Source organism: Asterias amurensis, chromosome 10 (assembly GCF_032118995.1).
Source record: "Asterias amurensis chromosome 10, ASM3211899v1".
In the NCBI taxonomy this organism is placed as follows: Eukaryota; Metazoa; Echinodermata; class Asteroidea; order Forcipulatida; family Asteriidae; genus Asterias; species Asterias amurensis.
This window is the reverse complement of record NC_092657.1, coordinates 11,503,647-11,522,944: the sequence shown is the minus strand read 5'-3', so window position 1 is coordinate 11,522,944 and position 19,298 is coordinate 11,503,647. Positions and strand designations below refer to the sequence as shown.

The 19,298-nt window shown below is 37.4% G+C and overlaps 1 pseudogene; it reads right to left on the bottom strand.

The window, feature by feature from the left end:
* Positions 1–6,279: 6,279 nt before the first annotated feature.
* On the bottom strand, positions 6,280–7,269 carry LOC139942678 (microfibril-associated glycoprotein 4 pseudogene; annotated as a pseudogene).
* Between the last annotated feature and the right edge of the window lie 12,029 nt (positions 7,270–19,298).

Here is a 19,298-nt window from a genome sequence, read left to right as displayed (position 1 = left end):
AACAACAACAAATAAATAAATCTTTAAAGTTTTAAAAAGTACATAAATTCTCACCAATCAATAAAAACCACTTTCCGCGCTTTCACAAAATAACAACAAATTCATTTAATTATCTTTACTGACACTGCATCAGGTAAAACCGAATCCCCACAATAGATTATTTGTTTTACGCTTTTTTTCTCGCAGTTCAGTTCAGAACATTAAAATATTCACTAATTGTACCTGCCGTAGTTTCATGCTGCATTTCTTGAGGGAGTAATTATTCCCCTTCCAGGTTTTCCATTGTATTCCGTTGTTTGGCAGAAATTCTCCATCGAGGTAGTACTGACCATTGAGATGAGACCTGAGGCAGCCTGTAAACCACCAAGCACCACTCCTTTTCTTGGCACAATTGTCTGAACGTTCATCGTTGTCCTGGTCCTTTGTTGTGAAGGATTGTCCATTATGATAAGTCATTGAATCACCAGCTGTACTCCGATTATCGTATGAACCAACCTGGAGAGTGTACTTGTCTCCTTCAACAGCAAACTCACCGTACGAAGCCCAAGATGTGTTGGACTGCCAACCTTCCAAATCTACTCTAAGTTGCCATTGACCTGACCCAGTAAGGTCGCGCAGGATATCATTCCCCAACCAGAACTCATTCTGCAGATTACCAAACCCGGATTGGTATTCAGTCCAGTTACGGTAAAAGTCAACAGAGCCGTTCTGTCTCCTCTGGAACACGATCCAGCCTCCTCCGTCTGTCTCCATATCGCAGTAAACCTGTAACCCACCATTCAGATTTGTAGGAAAGATGGTGTATATGCCATTGACACGGTAACCAGCCTGGTACATCATCAGACAACTGCTTAAGCTGGCAGGAGTTGAAAATGACGCAGAGTCAAAATTACCGTCAAAATAGACACTCCCTTGAATCTGAACAATATCAACCGGGCTCTGAGCTCTACTGGCATTATTCAAAACACAAATACGTTTAGAAATTAGAAAGTTAAATGACATACATTGTAGATCCATAGCACAGTCTCGTCCACAGATCACATGATTAGGTACTGTCTTCCACTGAAACCCATGGTTCAATAAGGCTGCGCTGGTCACTTGATAAAAAGGCTCATCTTCTAATTGACGTTTGGTCGAAGTGAACCGCTGTTGGCATTCGCCTTGACAATAATGAACCATGAAGGTAAGAACCAAGGCTGCGATGATCAACTTCATGACTGCGGCCTTAAACCAAATCTGTTCAATACAAAACTGTGTCGTACACGTGCTTTGATTGTTAGCCTTTGAATCGCGTTATCAATAAGGGAATTGATCTTTAGTCGGAGACAAATATTGTTATACCTTATAGAAGATTGTAAACGTTGACCATACATTGATGTCTGACAATGCAATTTGCCAAGAGCCCATCCCATCGACGCAACTGCTTTAGTAGTGTACATCACTCTGCCTTTCGTAGCTTTATATCCAAAAGCTAGGTTAATTTGATGTCAATCTAAATCATACGGCATTATACGCTGAGATAGCAGAGTCAATATCAATAAAGGTGCATCGGAAATGAGTTTCTGGGTTGTCAACTACGAAAGGCCATTTACGTACCGATCAATCAAAATTGAATCCCTAAATTAAATATAAATTGGCGATATCTTTCAAATTATTTTAATATCTTTCTCCCAATCCCCCCCCCCATATTGTTTTCTTCCCCAATAAGTAGGCCAACCGAACCATTTAAAAAACGACTTGCGTAAACATCGTTTAGTTAAAAAAACATCACGGATCCAAATCCCGGCCTGCGTTTTTCATTAAACCTCCAAAAAAATCACAACAATAACAAAATAGTGGAAATTTTACTTTTTGTTAAAGCCATTGGACACTTTCTGAACAAAACACAAATTAAAAGGTCAAAGATTTACAGCATTTGCTTAATTAGATTTTACCTGTTACTAGTGGTAATTACTCAAAATAATTATTATCATAAAACCTTACTTGGTAACGAGTAATGTGGAGCTGTTGAAAGTATAAAACATTGTGAGAAACGGCACCCTCTGAAAAAAAGAAGTTATTTTCCCGGATTTTGATTTTTTTTCAGGTCTCGAAATCAAGCATCTGAATGCACATAACTTCGTGTGACAATGGTGCTTTTTTCCATCATTGTTATCTTGCAACTCCGACGACCAATTGAGCTAAAACTTTCCCAGGTTTATTTATATGTAAGAAGACTGGTCGTTGAAAATAACTAATTGTGTCCCGTATCTTTAAAACTTCACAATCACATCGTTAAAACACACGTCTTATTATCCCCTAATGAACCAAAATAGTTGAAATTTTAATCTTCCATTTAATTCGTAAGACACCGCCTTTTAGTCGACGATGACATCATCGACGATTGGCAAAACATGAAATCAACGTCTGGTCTCCAAAGAAATGCTCTGCTAGCATTATACTCAATACACAAACACGTTGTTTGAGGTTGTAGTTGAGAAAATCGCATGTCGATGTCGGTGTCTCGATTCTTCTATAATTTGCCGTCAACTCGTCGTCAACTCGCTTGTGCTGTCAACTGGTCCAATACGCAGATGGCAGGGTATGGTTTAGTCTTGACCCAAGGCGTCAGCGATCAATTTCGAGAAGCACAGAACATAATACACTACGTTGTACTGATCATTAGCATCTTGGACTAAGACTGTTCCATGTGCAGGAAAGCGCCCTCTGTTGTCCATGTTGAACAAACTTTGTGAAAAATCAAGATGGCGCCAACGGCTTTGCTGCTTAGAGATAAATTAACCAAAATGTAACTTATGAAATTCTCTTTTAGCTAATACTTTACAGTTTTATGCCTGTTTTGTGAACTTAAAATGTTTATTGGTGGAGTTGACGGCGAGTTGACGGCAAGTTTACGGCAAGTGGTAGGACCCCGGCTCTTGCTCGTTCTTAAAAATTGCAACATTAGTTGTTTACGGTGTCAGAACAGTTCTTGTCTGAGTGCAATTACTCTTTTTGAATTAAATGTTTCCATCTCTTGGTAGTTTATACATACGGTGCACTCCGGCATGTGCTTCAGCTGTTGCCCATCACAACTCTTTGCCCACTAATTAAATCAGTAAACATTTGAAGGACCCTTGGATATTAAATGTCTTTTACATGCAGCAGGTCGAAAGCAATGTTTTAGAGGATGCTATAAACTCTGCTGCTAGTTTTATTATTACGAAGTGGCTTGATGTAGGGACTTTTGGCTGCTTGCCATTTTTTTTGTGTCTACTGAACAGCAACAAATCATCCATACATCTCCTTTCCATGGACCCGAAGTTCTTAAATCTCCTGAATCAGGGGGTTTTAGAGCACCGTTCACTCATTTCTTAGAAACTACAAAGATAGTCAGAGAACCTGTCCACGTTTGCATAAACATTTATACATATTTTTATGTTTTTTTATACAGTTCTTCACTTGGTTGTTAACCACACTGACAAAGTATTAAACACAAACAATATCTTTGGTTTGGTTGTTTTTGACCAAGGCAATTGGTTCTCAGTTTGAAAGTGCTGTTTTGGGAACATTATCATTGTTGATAAAGCTCAGTCATTGTGATGCGCTAATTGTTCATTACAATATAAGTAACAATGCAATAATAATTATTAGATCCCCAAAAAGGGTAATTCAAATGCTGTTTCTGATATTCCTTCGAGTTCAATGTGATACTTTGGTTGAAGTCTCTAGCGTGACATTTGTCTAGAAAAAGAACCTTAATTTCGAATACAATAAATTCAAAATTTTAGTCATTATTCGTCACTTTGTAATACCACTAGTTTATTGTTTATTAAAACACCGCTACTATTGCAGTGACATAACCAGGAATATAGTCGAAGTTGAGTATTAAAGACGTAGACAATGTCACATATGTATACAAAAGGAGCCACCCTGAAAATTCCAGGACTTTTCATAGCAGATGAGATACTACAGTGCAGGGTCGTATGATACATTTTCCATGTTTTATCATAATTTCCACCAAAATTCAAATAGGGTAAAAAATAACTGCCGGATTAGATATTACCTGAGCCTTTTTTCATACCAAAATGTTCCAAAAATCTTATAAATAATTTTCATGATATCTGCATGAGGTCAAGGCTCTGCGATGTCAAAGGTATACATGATCTATATATAACACTAAGTCGCTGGCGATTTTGAGAACTAAGTTTACTATTACAAACTGTGATTCATTAGTTACAATTGTATATTGAAGTTCCCGAATGATAACAAAACTTTCTTGAAATCTTAAGACTTAACATTGCTTGATGTACGGTCAAGCAGAGTCTTAAAGTTTTGAGTTGTGGTTACCATGGTAATAAACGTTGTTGGGCTCCTCAAAGGCTAACACGTTGTGACGTTGTAACATACGTTTCCACGTTTTAACAGATGGAAATAAACAACTAAGAAATATTGAAACCATTTACAGTGTGTGCATTTGAAAAGTGAATTTTACTTATCTCACAATTACGTTCACTGTATTTAAATAAAAACAGGAAACTGAAACTGAGCCTTTTTTTAAATTGCCTGCGTCAACATTCCGTGTTTTCAATTCAAATAACATCTTTACGAACATGGGTTGATCTTTGTACACTTCTTTTTTGCTTGAACACTTCAACAACTTTGCCATATACTTTACTTTCCCAGTAATTTCAATTAGTTTCGAAAAAAATGTTTTAATCTAAAATACAATTATTAAAACCTATTACTTGCTTAAGAAGAACAACAAACCAACTCAGTAATGTCTTGCCTAAATCTGTTCGTTTTGTTTCAGGATCTTAAATTAAAACAGCAACCTGAACTTCTCCCCCAAGTTAAAATGTTAAATATGTATTAGTGTGTACAATTATAATAAATGATACATTGCTAAAAACTGTACAACGACTTTTAAATTGAATCAGCTTGGAAACCATTATACATCGCTCCATGATTCAAACCATGACTTCCAGTAAAATACGCAACACTGGAATATTCCACGGTTTTAGTACAAACTGGTTGATGGTATCCAAGTTTGTTTTCTTTCAAAATCAATTGAAATAAGTTTTTTTTACATACTTAAAGGCAGTGGACACTATTGGTAATTGTCAAAGACTAGACTTCGCAGTTGGTGTATCTCAACATATGCATAAAATAACCAACCTGTGCAAATTTGAGTCGTCGAAGTTGCGAGATAATAATGAAAGAAAACACACCCTTGCCACATGAAGTTGTGTGCGTTTAGATGGTTGATTTCGAGACCTCGAAATCAAATTCATAGAAAATAACATCTTTTTCGAAAACTATGTCCATTTAGATGGAGCCGTTTCTCACAATGTTTTATACCATCAACCTCTCCCCATTACTAGTCACCAAGTAAGGTTTTATGCTAATAATGATTTTGAGTAATAACCAATAGTGTCCACTGCCTTTAATGGCTGCTTTACCTTTGGAGGCAAGTTATGTAATAACGGGTTATTTCACAAGAGCACTACGAAAGAAAGTATATGAAATGGTTTTCTACCGCGCTTCAATCCGTCGAAAGAAAAAATCTAAAAATATTAATGAATCAATCAATAATTGAATAGAAACGCTTTCACTTTGTCACAGCAAAGGGAATTTTAAAAGCTTTACTGAATCAGGAAAAGCCGTGTCATAAACAATGCTTAATTGTCTACGCTGCTTTCTTGCAGTTTAGTTATTCAACCAACATTCATAAATACCTCAAACAGTTTTGCTCTTCCTATTGGTGGAGAGCACGTCACGTGGGTGTGTATAAACCTTTGTTTATGACCAGTAAAACATGTTGAAACATGGGCGTGACCCACGGTTTGCACCTGTGCTTATAAGACAGTTTCTTCATTCCTATTGGTCGGGAGCAACGGCCGAGACAGTTTTGCCACATCACGCGATATGCGTGACGCGCACATCATTCCCTTATAAGGAATTGTTTACCAGAGGGCCTTACCATTTCAAAGCTGGAGGGGTGTTGTGTTGAAAGAAATCATTGAACAACTTCGTCTCGGTAAAATTATCAAGAACCAAGCCTCGTTGGGATTAAACAACTATTAGAAAAACCTCTTCACCACACATTGATTCCCTTAATTTAAAACAAAGTTTATCGAACAACTACAAATTAGTTAACTATTGTATACAAGTCCAACGTTTGCATTTGGATACACGTTGCTGTGACGTTTTAAATTTTCATTATTTTGTTTTTCCAATTTGTGTTTAGATCCTATATCCGTCGAGAAAACAATCATTTATGGTTCAAAGAACGGAAACTTACTGTAGGCCTACTTGGCGTAGTTTCATGCTGCAATTCTTGAGTGAGTAATATTTCCCCCTCCAGGTTGCCCACAGTATTCCGTTCTTAAACGCATTGACTCCATCAATGTAGTATTGGCCATTGAGATAAGCCGTGAGGCAGGCTGTAAACCACCAAGCACCTTTCCTTTTCTCTGCACAGTTATTTGAACTTAAGTCGTTGTCCTGATCCTTTGTTGTGAAGGGTCGTCCATTATGAACAGTCAAGGAGTCACCTGCTGTACTCTGAGCATCGTATGAACCAACATGGAGAGTGTACTTGTCATCTGTAACAGCAAACTCGCCGTACGAAGCCCAAGATGTGTTGGACTGCCAATCTCCCAAATCTACTCTGAGCTCCCATTGACCCGATCCAGTAAGGTCACGCAGGATATTATTCCCCAACCAGAACTCATTATGTAGATCACCAAACCCAGATTGGTATTCAGTCCAGTCACGGTGAAAGTCAACAGAGCCGTCTTGTCTCCTCTGGAACACGATCCAGCCTCCTCCATCTGTCTCCATATCACAGTAGACGTGTACCTCACTAGTCAGATTTGTGGGAAAGATGGTGTATATGCCATTGTCACGGTAACCAGCTTGATACATCTTCAAACAACTGCTGTAACTTTCAAAGATTGATTCTGAAAACGAGGTTTGATTCACATTGTCATCATAGTACATACTTCCTTGCAGCTTGACAAAATCATCTGAGCTGTAAGCTCTGCTGGCATTATTCAACACACAAACACGTTTTGTGAAGTGAAAGTTGAATGAGCCACAGTTTGGGTTCATGGAGCAGTCTCGCCCACAGATCACGGGAGATGATACAGTCTTCCACTGAATGACTTTATTCAGTAAAGCTCGATTTTCAGCCAAGTGAAAAGTTTTCATGAGCCGCTGTTGGTTTGAACTTTGGCAGGTTTGTACAAGCGAAATCATAAATAAGGTTACGATGACAACTTCCATGATAAACGCTTTTGGATGAACTTATCTTAAATCAGAGAAAACACAGTGTTATTTATGTTTTCTCTTAGATCTCTCTCAATAAATTTTCTTGACACTGGCAGGTAGGCTTTAGCGCGAGTGAATTGATCAAATGATCAAATGTTGTTGTCGCTTAAAATTGTTAAACAGTAAGCTACACCCATTGACGTCACCGTTACCATGGCATTAATATATAAATGAACGACCAAACTGTGTCATCAGCGGCGGGTTTTGAATTGATGTATTTTTCGCGGTTTTGGGTCGATAATTTGCTCATGAAAAATGTAGATGCCGTATATGTAAAATCTACGTGACTCGGTAAACAAATTAAGTTTGCTCTCTTCAAATAATCAGTGACGCATGTCAGCCTTTGAATGCACGTTACGGCAGTACTTCAAGCATACTGCGTTCGCTCAAGGAAATTTATTTATTTAATGCTACTGTAGCGGAAATGCCTGTGACGGACATGTGACTGTTTAGGGTAGTCCATGTGGTTGCATGTGTTTGCTGTGTGGCTGGGCGATCGATGCAAGTGGGTGGAGCCTAAGCGCTTGCAGTGACTCAGGCTGGCCTGGTGCGCGTGCGCAGTGATCAGGTTAGCGGGGTGCGCGTGCACAGTTAGCGACCTAGGACCGCATGTGTGTAGAGGCAAGGCACCGGGGGTTAGCGGTGAGCGCATCACGGGTCAGTGTGTTTAGTGAAGTGACTCGAGCAAGACGTGCGTATCTAGTATAGTGTTTCCATTGTGTAGTGAGACCATCGTTTATCAAGAGTACTAGTACTGGGTGATTGTCTGTGGATTAGGGTTCAGTGACAATTTAGGGTCTTAGTCTTGTAATAGTTTTTAAGAGTCTGTTTGGCGGTGCTGTCGACGTTGGACGATAGACGATTGTAAGTTTGATTTGATTGCAGTTATCGGAGATATCTTGTATCCTTGCATTTTATTTGATAGGCCAGGGGTCTTAACCAAGTTCATTCTTGCATTGTATGTGATAGGCCAGGGGTCTTATACGTGTTTATCTTTGTATTCTTATGTCGTCAGCGGTTTCACGAAGTAGCACTCACTGCTATACCAGCAAAAAACAACAATAAAAAAAACCGGCCTCTGAAGTTGAACACTTTTTAGAAACCCGCCTCCCTTCAAAACTTCAAAGTATTTCCATTTAAATTTTTCAATGTAGATACTTGATGACTTGAACTTATCAACTAATCTTATTTTGACTCATTTGCATAATTAATTATGAAACTAGACACAAGAGAAGATGCGTGCTACTTCGTGAAACCCAAAAAGTGCAAAATATGTCTTTTTGCGTTTTCACGAAGTAGCACTCGCCTATGCTACAACACAGCATTTTGTATTGATTTTTGAAACTAGGTCAGCGCGCGCGCGCTCACACAACTTGCGTGCTACTTCGTGAACACGTTTTTACCACACTTTGACTCGAATGCGTGCCATGCATACAACGGTAAACAGAGGTTCGGGTGCTACTTCGTGAAAACAACAAATGCCACGTTTGTGCCAAAAATGAAAACACTAATTAGCTTAATTAAAATAGTAAAGCTGTCTGAGCTTCGAAACATTATGGAATTGTAGGTCTTCGTGCATTATCAACAGAAATGTAAAACAAATAAAAATGTGTAAAAAAAATCCTTAAGCACGTAGAGTGCTACTTCGTGAGAACGCTGACGATCTGATAGGCCAGGGGTCTACGGAATTGTTATTGCATAAGTTGTTGAGTATTTCTAGGTGTATTTTCATGTAATTGTGTTATTGTGACCCACTAGTCGAGTGTAACGTTTCCAGTTACAAATGCTTTGGCTTGTGACAGGGTAAAGAACACCTTCTAGTAGTGTAAGAATTAAGTTAGGCTGTGATTGTGGTTTGTGACACGCTAGTTGAGTGCATAGTTTCCGGTCGCAAATGCTTTGGCTTGTGACCAGGTAAAGAACACCTTCTGGTAGTGTAGGAATTAAGCTGGGTTTTCGTGGTTATTGTACTGCACTAGGAACGTGTAGAGGCACACTGTAAAAGCTTTTGGCTTGCAGTAAGTGAGAACACAGTTCGGGAAGTGTGGTTTGATGTTGTTATTTTCGGGTATTAGTTGTTTTCTTGTATTGGTGGTTGTACCCGATATTTGTGCAACTGCTAGCAGTTGCACAAATATAAGGGTTTCAGATATATAAAGTAAAAGTAAATGAGAGGGTTACATGATTACAAAGTAAGTGTCATCAGGTTACAAAGTAGGCGTCATCAGGTTACAGGGTTACTCTGGGTCTAGCAAAGGGTTACTTTGAGTTGCTTTAGGTCTAGCAAAGGGTTACTTTGAGTACTTTGGATAAAGCAAAGGGTTACTTGGAGTCGCTTTGGGTCTAGCAAAGGGTTACTTTGAGTACTTTGGATAAAGCAAAGGGTTACTTGGAGTCGCTTTGGGTCTAGCAAAGGGTAACTTTGAGTTGCTTTGGGTCTAGCAAAGGGTTACTTTGAGTACTTTGGATAAAGCAAAGGGTTACTTTGAGTTGCTTTGGGTCTAGCAAAGGGTTACTTTGAGTGCTTGGGGTCTAGCAAAGGGTTACTTGGAGTTGCTTTGGGTCTAGCAAAGGGTTACTTTGAGTTACTTTGGATAAAGCAAAGGGTTACTTGGAGCTACTTTGGATAAAGCAAAGGGTTACTTGGAGTTGCTTGGGATATCACAGGGTAACTTGTGGTTACATTAGAGCAAGGGTATGTGTGTTCATAGGGTATGTTGTAGTACTGATTTAATGTTTTGTTGAGATGTATATTCATTGACCCAGAGAGAAAGGTGCTTAATAAACGAATCCCTGCCCAATTATGTATATGATGTGATTGAATATTGATTGTGCAATAAAGGATCTAGTGATCAGTTTTACCGACAGCCAATTTGTCAAGGTTTCTCTGCTTACGTGTAACTTGTGTTTGTGTACCTAACAGGATTAGATTGATCATTACGCAATCGGCGGTATATTTCCTCCAAAACGGACCTCGTCTCGCAGCCTTTAAACCCCTCGATGGTCTTCAAGCCTAGAGAATAGTGAGGCCAAGGATCAAATTGTAATTTGCCTGTAATAATTTGCAATTGCCCGCCACACTACTCTCACACTTGGGCGAATATCTTGCGAATACGAATTTTTGAAATTCGTCATGAATTTGCCCAAAAGGTGCGATTTTACAGTGAATATGTTTACTGTCGTCCTTAAACCCTTCCTTACCAATATCTTACGCATAATACGCACGCTTTACAAACAGTACCAAATGGCTTACCAATTGCTAACGGAAATCGATGGCGAATTACCGTCTTCACCACACTCGCTGAATATACGGAAGCGCTTCGTATTACTGCTCTCACAGAGTGGCGAATTTCTTGCGAACATGAATATCTGAACTGCGCGTAGAATTCGTCCACAATGGCGGTTGGATAGTGAATATTTTCATCTCGGTCTCACCCCTCGATCGTCCTCGGTCGGCCCTCTCTTTACCAATATCGTACGAATATAATACGAATGCTTACCCACGCTTGTCAATGCCTTTACGACCGTTGCAAACGCTTACGCACGCTTTACCAACGTTACCAATGCTTACGAAAATCACGCCGAATGACCGTCTTCGCAACATTCGCTGAAATCAACAAACCGGTTTGTAAATTGAGCGATCTTCGTAAGGAGGTGGGAAATAATCTGTGAACGTTCCGAATTTGTTACAAACGCTCACGAAGACACGGCGAATGCTGCGAAGTTTGAGCGATTGTCAAAATATGTCCTTCCGATAGCATGTTCGCTGGCGAATTCGCCGTGTGAGGGCAGCATAAAGTGACCGATAGTCGTAAGTGGGTGGAGAATGAATTGTGAACGTAGTGAATTTGTGGCGAATATTGCGAAGTTGGCGCGATTGTTAAATATTTCCGTTCGTAAGCACATTCGTTAGCATTTTTTTCCCTAGTGTGAGAGTAGCATATTTGAAAGAGCTTCGGTGATGCATGGACGCCACGGCGAGCAGGTTATTGTGTTTTTTGTACAGGAGTTCTGTAATACTAGGCCTTAATTCAAATAAGGCAATACTTAGTTGCGTTTTACCATCAAGTCATTGAAACGAATAATGGGCCAATATGCATGTTATAAACGGAACACTGAATTTCACTTGAAAAACAATACAAAACAGTACAACAACAACATTTGACCTAGCTGAAAAAAAATCAGTAACTCTCAAATTTTGTTCGACTGTATTTTTTTGAGGAAAAACAAAAAGAGGGTGCTGTTGCAAAGAAGTAAAATTTGTTAGATAACTGCACAAAAAACATGATTTGTGTGGGCTTCCCCAAAACGAAATCAAACTGATAGTTTAAGTTGTCGTGCTTAATTAAACTGGGTCAAGAGCGGTACTTGCTAAAGAGCCCGACGGATTGCCAACAACAAACATTGTTCACATTTTGTTTATACTAAAACATAATGTTTGTCTTGAAATTACTGGAAGGCGTGAGAATAATCTAACCGTCAAAATTTGTTGATGAAATGCATTTTTATGTTAAGTTAGCTATTTTGTTTTTCTGTGGTTCTTTATTTCAGGCTCAGTACCTGCTGTGCTATCAAGTGGTCAAGTCGTATCTGGATGAAGCTTCATCGTCAACTATCTATGAGAACGTACACCGTTAAACGGGATCACTTTGCATACATTAAAGTATCGGTTTGGCTGCGTAAATTGCTCATATCCTTATCAAGTATTGTCTATGCATATAACAAGTTTTTTTATATAATTAAGTGTATTGATTAAAAAGTATATACATTTGCATACACAAGATTGGTTAGTTACAATAAGTTAGTCATGTGCTTAATTGCTATAATAACCATGACAGCCTTCTATGTTGACCACAACAAAAAATAATGATTACGAAAATGGGTAGGCGGAGTCAGCCCCCCAAAAAATTCTATATATATTTTTTAAACGAATAAATCGTGACAAACAATTACTAAAACAAATTTTTTATTGTTCGTAAGCATATATACTCTCGATCTTATGTTTGAGATAAAAAAAAAATATATTTCCAGGTGACTTTAAAAAGAATAATACTGCATGGAAATGCCGTGCTCAATCACAGCTAAACAATTTTAAAGTTGAATTGAGTGATAGTGTTAAACACATACAAGACAATTGAGGGCGGTATGCTTATGGGGACTTTCGTACAGTGACGCCAAAAGGGACGTGTGGATCTAACAAAACAAAAGGGGAAGATGAACATATTTTTGAGGTGATTTAAAATTTATAATAGTGGACATGATATACTTGCATGAACAACTTTATTTCATATGCTTTAAGACATGTTTGAATGCATAATACGCAGACGCATTGAGTTAAATCATATGTAAATCATTACTCGGCTTTAAATTGTTTCTTTCTTAGCAATACTTATTTGATTTTTTTGTTTGATATTTTGTTTTTTTTGGGGGGGGAGGGTGGTGGGTGTTTAAAGTGAATATTAATTTTGTATTATTCAGTCCAGAATCTACTTCGGACAAACCGAAGACAAGTCTACACCTGTTTTGCACACACGCTATGTTAGCTTCGTTTGATCGGGTGTGAGCCATATTTTTACATAGATTTTACATACAGCGTCTTAAAGGCAGTGGACACTATTGGTAATTACTCAAAATAATTATCATCATAAAACCTTAATTGGTGACGAGTAATGGAGAGAGGTTGATAGTATGAAACATTGTGAGAAACAGCTCCCTCTGAAGTGACATAGGTTTCGAGAAAGAAGTAATTTTCCACGAATTTGATTTCAAGACCTCAAGTTTAGAACTTAAGGTCTCGAAATCAAGCATCTGAACGCACACGACTTCGTGTTTTTTTGTTTCATTATTGTCTCGCAACTTCGACGACCGATTGAGCTCAAAAGTGTGAAGACTAGTCTTTGGCAATTACCAATAGTGTCCACTGTCTTTAAGGCTGTATCAAGACACATTTATTCAGGAGTTATAATAGTCCTTGTGTTTTACATTTAACTTTTACTCACATGCTGTTATAGTAATGTGCAGTATTTTGAAGCAAAATATGAAAACGAACACTGTTATCTTATAAATGGAATTGAGAGGTATGCTAACATTTGGGGTGGGTTCATATTTCAGAGACGTTGTTAACAGGCTGATATAAAGCTACAATGACAGTTAGAGTGACACAGTTGTTTCAAACTATTTAAACTGGTATTATGGATTCAGGAACCCACTATTAGCGTCGCACCTACTCCCACAAACATTTGGTAGGGGTTAATCAATTGGAAAATCTTTAATGGGAGTACATTTATTGTTGCACTAGCCAAGGGTTTTATTTGAGCAATTTAACCAAAATAAAATATTAACTATAATTGTTTACCATATAATTGAATTGGAGCATTAAAGGGACATTACAGAATTATTATTATTTTTTTTGCTAACAAAACAGTTGCTGGCATTGTAAGCACTTTATGTAATCCACCATATAAATAATTTGACCAACCTGTAGAAGTTCGAGATCGATCGGCCATCTGGGTCACGTAATTCGTGATGACAAATTTAATGTATTTTATTTGGTTGGACCGTTTGGCCATAAAAGGACCGGTCGAAGTCTTATATAGCGCACGTATCTACCAAACAAGGTACTCAAGGCGCTGAGTATTATACAAACTTTCAGAAAGATAGGTTATTGCAGTGATGCAATCGAATACCCAATTATTTAGCACCTTAAAAGGATTTACAAGGTGCTACGGCGCATACAGCAAACACAGCCAGGAACACCGGGGCTAACCCCTTTTCTTTTCGAACAGCGCATGGGTTATTATAATGCGTTACACAACGCATGGGAACAACGGTTCTACGTCCCATCCGAGACCTAACTTTGCGGTTACCCTACGTTGTCAGTTTGTATGCCAAAAGTAATGAAACCGCCAACTGCCTTGAAGCCAACGATCACACACAAGTTGACGATCAAGAACCTGGGTAGTGGCAGCAGAGGGATTACATAGGGATATGACTGTTTAACGCCAGAATGTATGTTTGTTTCATGTTTCAGGTTTATGTTACTAAGCATTAGGCTGTACACAATAATACAATGGAAAAATAATCATTGGAACATAATAGTAGGGGGAGGTCAGAAAATAAGCCCAAGCTGGTACAATGTCTGGCCCCTTCATAAAGAATACATATAATTCTTGAAACGGCTTGAGTAGTTTTTTAATACCAACATTGGTACTGAGACAGGACATTTTAAGACCCGAGCCGTTTGCAATACACACAAAACAAGATTACATTCTACAAAACTTGATCACATTTCAGTACTTCACGTACGTGGTTTATTTCAGTATTAACAAACAATCATTATTTACGTGTATAAATGAATTTAACCCTCCTACTCTTAGTGCCCTTTTACAGTGGGAATTTATTCAACAACAGAACTTTTGTACAGTGACACCGCTGAGCGAAATTATGAATGTGTATATAATTTAGTAAACACAATGTGTCATAACTGTAGGCTAGCATAGGTTTTAATATCAGTCAGAAACCACACTGGGTTTTACTGAATGGTCTAACAGTAGAAAGGTTAACATTGTTACCAGTCAATTATATACAAATATAGTATTGGAAATACAAATAAAGTACTGGAAGTTAACAAACTAGTTCCCTCGGCTTCGCCTCGGGAACTAGTTTGTCAACTGTCAATACCTCGGGCAGCTAATATCGACTAGTCATCCTCAAACCATGTTATATTTGTTATACTTCATACATATTCTGTTACCGGAACATGAGTTTTGATCAACAGCGAAAATGATGACTTTGAAACAAAATGCACATGATAAGTTTGATCATGTGTTTGATGTCGCCTAGAGTGCGCTGTTCGTGCGTGTATACAAAACGGTGTCACGATCAATAGCGCCCGGGGATGACGTCGCGCAATGGTAGTGCGCATGACAAGTAGAATAGCTCCCGAGGAACTATTACTTGTCTTGCGCATTTACCAATTGCGTGAATACTCACGTGCGCCCTCGATAGTTAGCAAAATTAACACCTGCCACGTGGTGATGAATGGACCAATGACAACTCGACTCTTGGACATGAATATGTATGAGGTATAGTAATATTAATTAAACTTCAATTGGTCTTTATATAAAATGCAAATTTGTATGTGTCACGCATCAAGTCCAATTTTTCCAATCAGCACAAAGTCTTTGGATTTCTTTTGTTTTATGTATTTGATCGAGCAAAGCTATACACAAAATTAACTTTATTTATAAGAGCAAACTCTTAAACTAATAAAATCTGTAGAAAGCCGATAATATGGTTAAAGTAACTTGAATTGATAAATGTATTCCATTATGAACCAACTTTTCAGCCAATCTGTGATCTTAAAGGGTCTATGTATTAACATTTAACTTACACAGTTTGAAGATAATGATAGTAGAAAGCTTCCCTGAAAATATTACTTGCTTAGGTGCTGTACTTTTTGAGAAAAGAGTAAAACAATGTCATGAAAATAATTTTCGTCTCACTGATTTTGAGACGAAAATTATTTTAGCATGTAAAAACATATTTTCATCACATTGTTTTTCTCATTTCTCAAAAGCTACAGCACCTCGGCAACTAACATTTTAAGGTACACCTTCTACTATCATTATCTTCAAACGGTTTAAGGTTAATGTAAATCTTTGGACATTTTTTTAAATTTTTTTTTTTACTCAAATTGAACTGCTTTTAATATGGGTTGTAAGACTGCGACTGAAAGTACAGAAGATGCGACCTTTTTGTATAAAAGCTATTAACATCAATCTATGAAATTATAACTTTCACTGATTTGTTTGCCATTCTTAAACAATCCCCTGACTGATTGCAAACAGCAAAAAGTCAACCAGTCATATCACCAGATTCACATTTTGTACATCTTGAGGCAGAGAAGCAATATAAAGTGATTTAAGTACATGTAATGTGTTCAATAACGCTACAGTGGTTGAAGATCAATCACAGTACAATACAATAACAACAAAACTTTGACAAAATATATTAATATAATTGCATTTTGTACACTTTTGATGATAATAAATTTGACCAGCACCCAGAAGCTTGAAATGAAATGATTATCTTTTGGTTGATAATTGAGCATATTAATAATATTTGTAGGTCATTAAACATTCAGCTTTCCATAACACTGATGCACTGAAGCACTGAAGTACAACAAAAGTACAACTATTGAAATATTTTATTTGCTTACATATTTTTGAAAAACGTAGCAACTCAGTAATGTCTTGCCTAAATCTGTTTTTGTTTTAGGATCTTAAACTAACTCCTCTTTCCAAGTTAATTTTTTAAATATTAGTGCATACATTGAGAACACATTTCTAAATGTTGTATCAATACATCACTATTCGACTATAAATTGATTATCTACATTACTTAGAATATTTCACAAAGTGTTGTTCCAAATCTAGAAAGTGAACTAAACAAGTACCTTTTACCAATGAGTCCACCTACGTACAGTCACATTGAAACCACTTACAATGTGGCTTTTAAAATCTGAATGATATTCTTTGTAACCACTTATGTGACAACAACATTCACTAGATTTAAAGGCAGTGGACACTATTGGTAACTACTCAAAATAAGTATTAGCATAAAACCTTTCTTGGTAACGAGTAGTGCGGAGCTGTTGGTAAAATAAAAACATTGTGAGAAATGGCTCCCTCTGAAGAAACATAGTTTTCGAGAAAGAGAAATTTTCCACGAAATTTTGATTTCGAGACCTCAGTTTTAGAGTTTGAGGTATCGCAAGCACCTGAACGCACACAACTTTGTGTGACAATGTTTTTTTTTCCTTTATTATTGTCACGCAATTTTGACGACCGACTGAGCTCAATATTTGACAGGTCTGTTATTTTATGCATATGTTGAGATACACCAAGTGAGAAGAGTAACCGTTGATGATAACCAATAGTGTCCAGTGTCTTTAAATAATTTAGAATAATTATAAAGTTAATCTTCTACACTTCGTGCTTAAACATTCCGTTATTTTCGGTCAAAACTGCATTGAATCAGGACAACCACACTATAACCATGGAATGATCAATATACAATTACATTTGTGTGAAAATTGAACAATCTTGCTAAATACTATTCCTTTTAGTAAATTAAGTGTTAAAATGGTGCTGAAAAGATAAAAAAAAAGTTTTTATAATTACTTCAAAAATATAAGAGAACACGTTTTGTTTTGTAGTGTCAAACACCAGTCTGAACTCTAACATAATTGTGAGACATTTTCTACTGAAATAGTCAAACATATTCAAGTCAAATACATGACTGATTGCTTGAAACACTCTTTGTTTGGTAATTTAAATCAAAACAACTTTGATGAATACTTGAGCAAAACATACACATAAACACACCGAGTATACAGCGCTAAAACATTAAATTTCAGCAGATCGAAACGTTCAAAAGTATCCAAAGGGTTCGAACTGCCTCTAGCAACCGGGCATCCTCGGTAGTCTAGTTGGTAAGACACTGCTCTAGAATTGCAAGGGTCGTGGGTTCGAATACCACCCGAGTAACATGCCTATGATATTTTTTTTTTCACAGGACTCGGGATAGTACTGAGTATACAGTGCTAACACACATCGGTGTATGGGTTAAAACCAAAATCAATATTCTCTTGACTTGTTGTAAAAAAAAAAATTATACTTTGGTATTGAACTTTGAAATAAATGTATTTTCTATTTCCATCGGAAAGCTCACTTATAAAATAATTTATGTTAATGGTAGCAATCATCTTTTGAAATGAAATCTCCCATTAATTTGATATTGATACAAAACTTCAGTCTGAGAAAACAAGTCTTTGATTTCTAAAATGTTGAGTACCTTCGCAATGCTTAAGCCATAAATACTGTTGATACCTGCGGCTAACTCGATAAACGTTTGTGCTGGATGTTCATGATACAAATACAATACAAATAATAGCCAGTTTTTATCTAGCGCTTTTCACACACAGAGGGCGCCCCAAAGCGCTTCACATTATTATCCCTGATCACTTGGCCTTAAATCACTCCCTAAACCATCTCAGCTCCCTAGGGAGTATGCAGTAAAGAATCCGCTTAAGTTTGTGGTGTATTCTTTTGCTCAATGAGTAGGCCTATACACTAATTGGCTGAAAGTTTCACAGATATGACTGATTTGTAGTCAAACTTTTGCCATAAGTTTTTTTGCCAATATTAAGTGATAAAGTTGTAAAAACAGACCAATTACCTTTAATTTAAAGCAGCGTGGAAATCTTTACACACTGATAAATGTTTTTTTAGAGTCTTGTGCCCAGATTGAACCACGATTTCTTAGCATTTTACATAGCACTGGAACATCCATTTGTCACATCATTGTTTTTCTTTCAAAATCAAAAATGGAAAGAGTTTGCATTTTGTACACACATGGCTTGTTAACCTTTTGAGGTAAATTACACAACAAGTAATTTTCTAACTCGAGCTCCGTCATAGTTTTTAGAGGGGTTTTAAACAGCGCTCTAATTCGCCACGCAGTGACACATTGGTGCGTTCGATTAGCATCCCCGGGTCGACCCCGGTGTGTGGCGGTTTTTTTTCCTAGGACGAACGTGTGCAGATGATTACCCACGTTCGTCCTGGAAAATAAATCCGCCACACACCGGGGTCGACCCAGTGAAGCTTAACGAACGCACCCACTATTTAAGGCCTTGAGGGTTTCAAACCCAGTAGTTCGGCAATGAAAAGCATGTCATGCATGATTAGCATCTCATAAACAAAACAAAAAAACAACAACAAATAAATAAATCTTTAAAATTTTGAAAAGTACGTAAATTCTCACCAATCAACAAAACCACTTTCCGCGCTTTCACAACATTACAACAAATTCATTTTATTATCTTTACTGAACTGCATTAGGTAAAACCGAATCCCCACAATAGATTATTTGTTTGCGGTTTTTTTTTCGCAGTCAGTTCAGAACATTAAAACATTCAC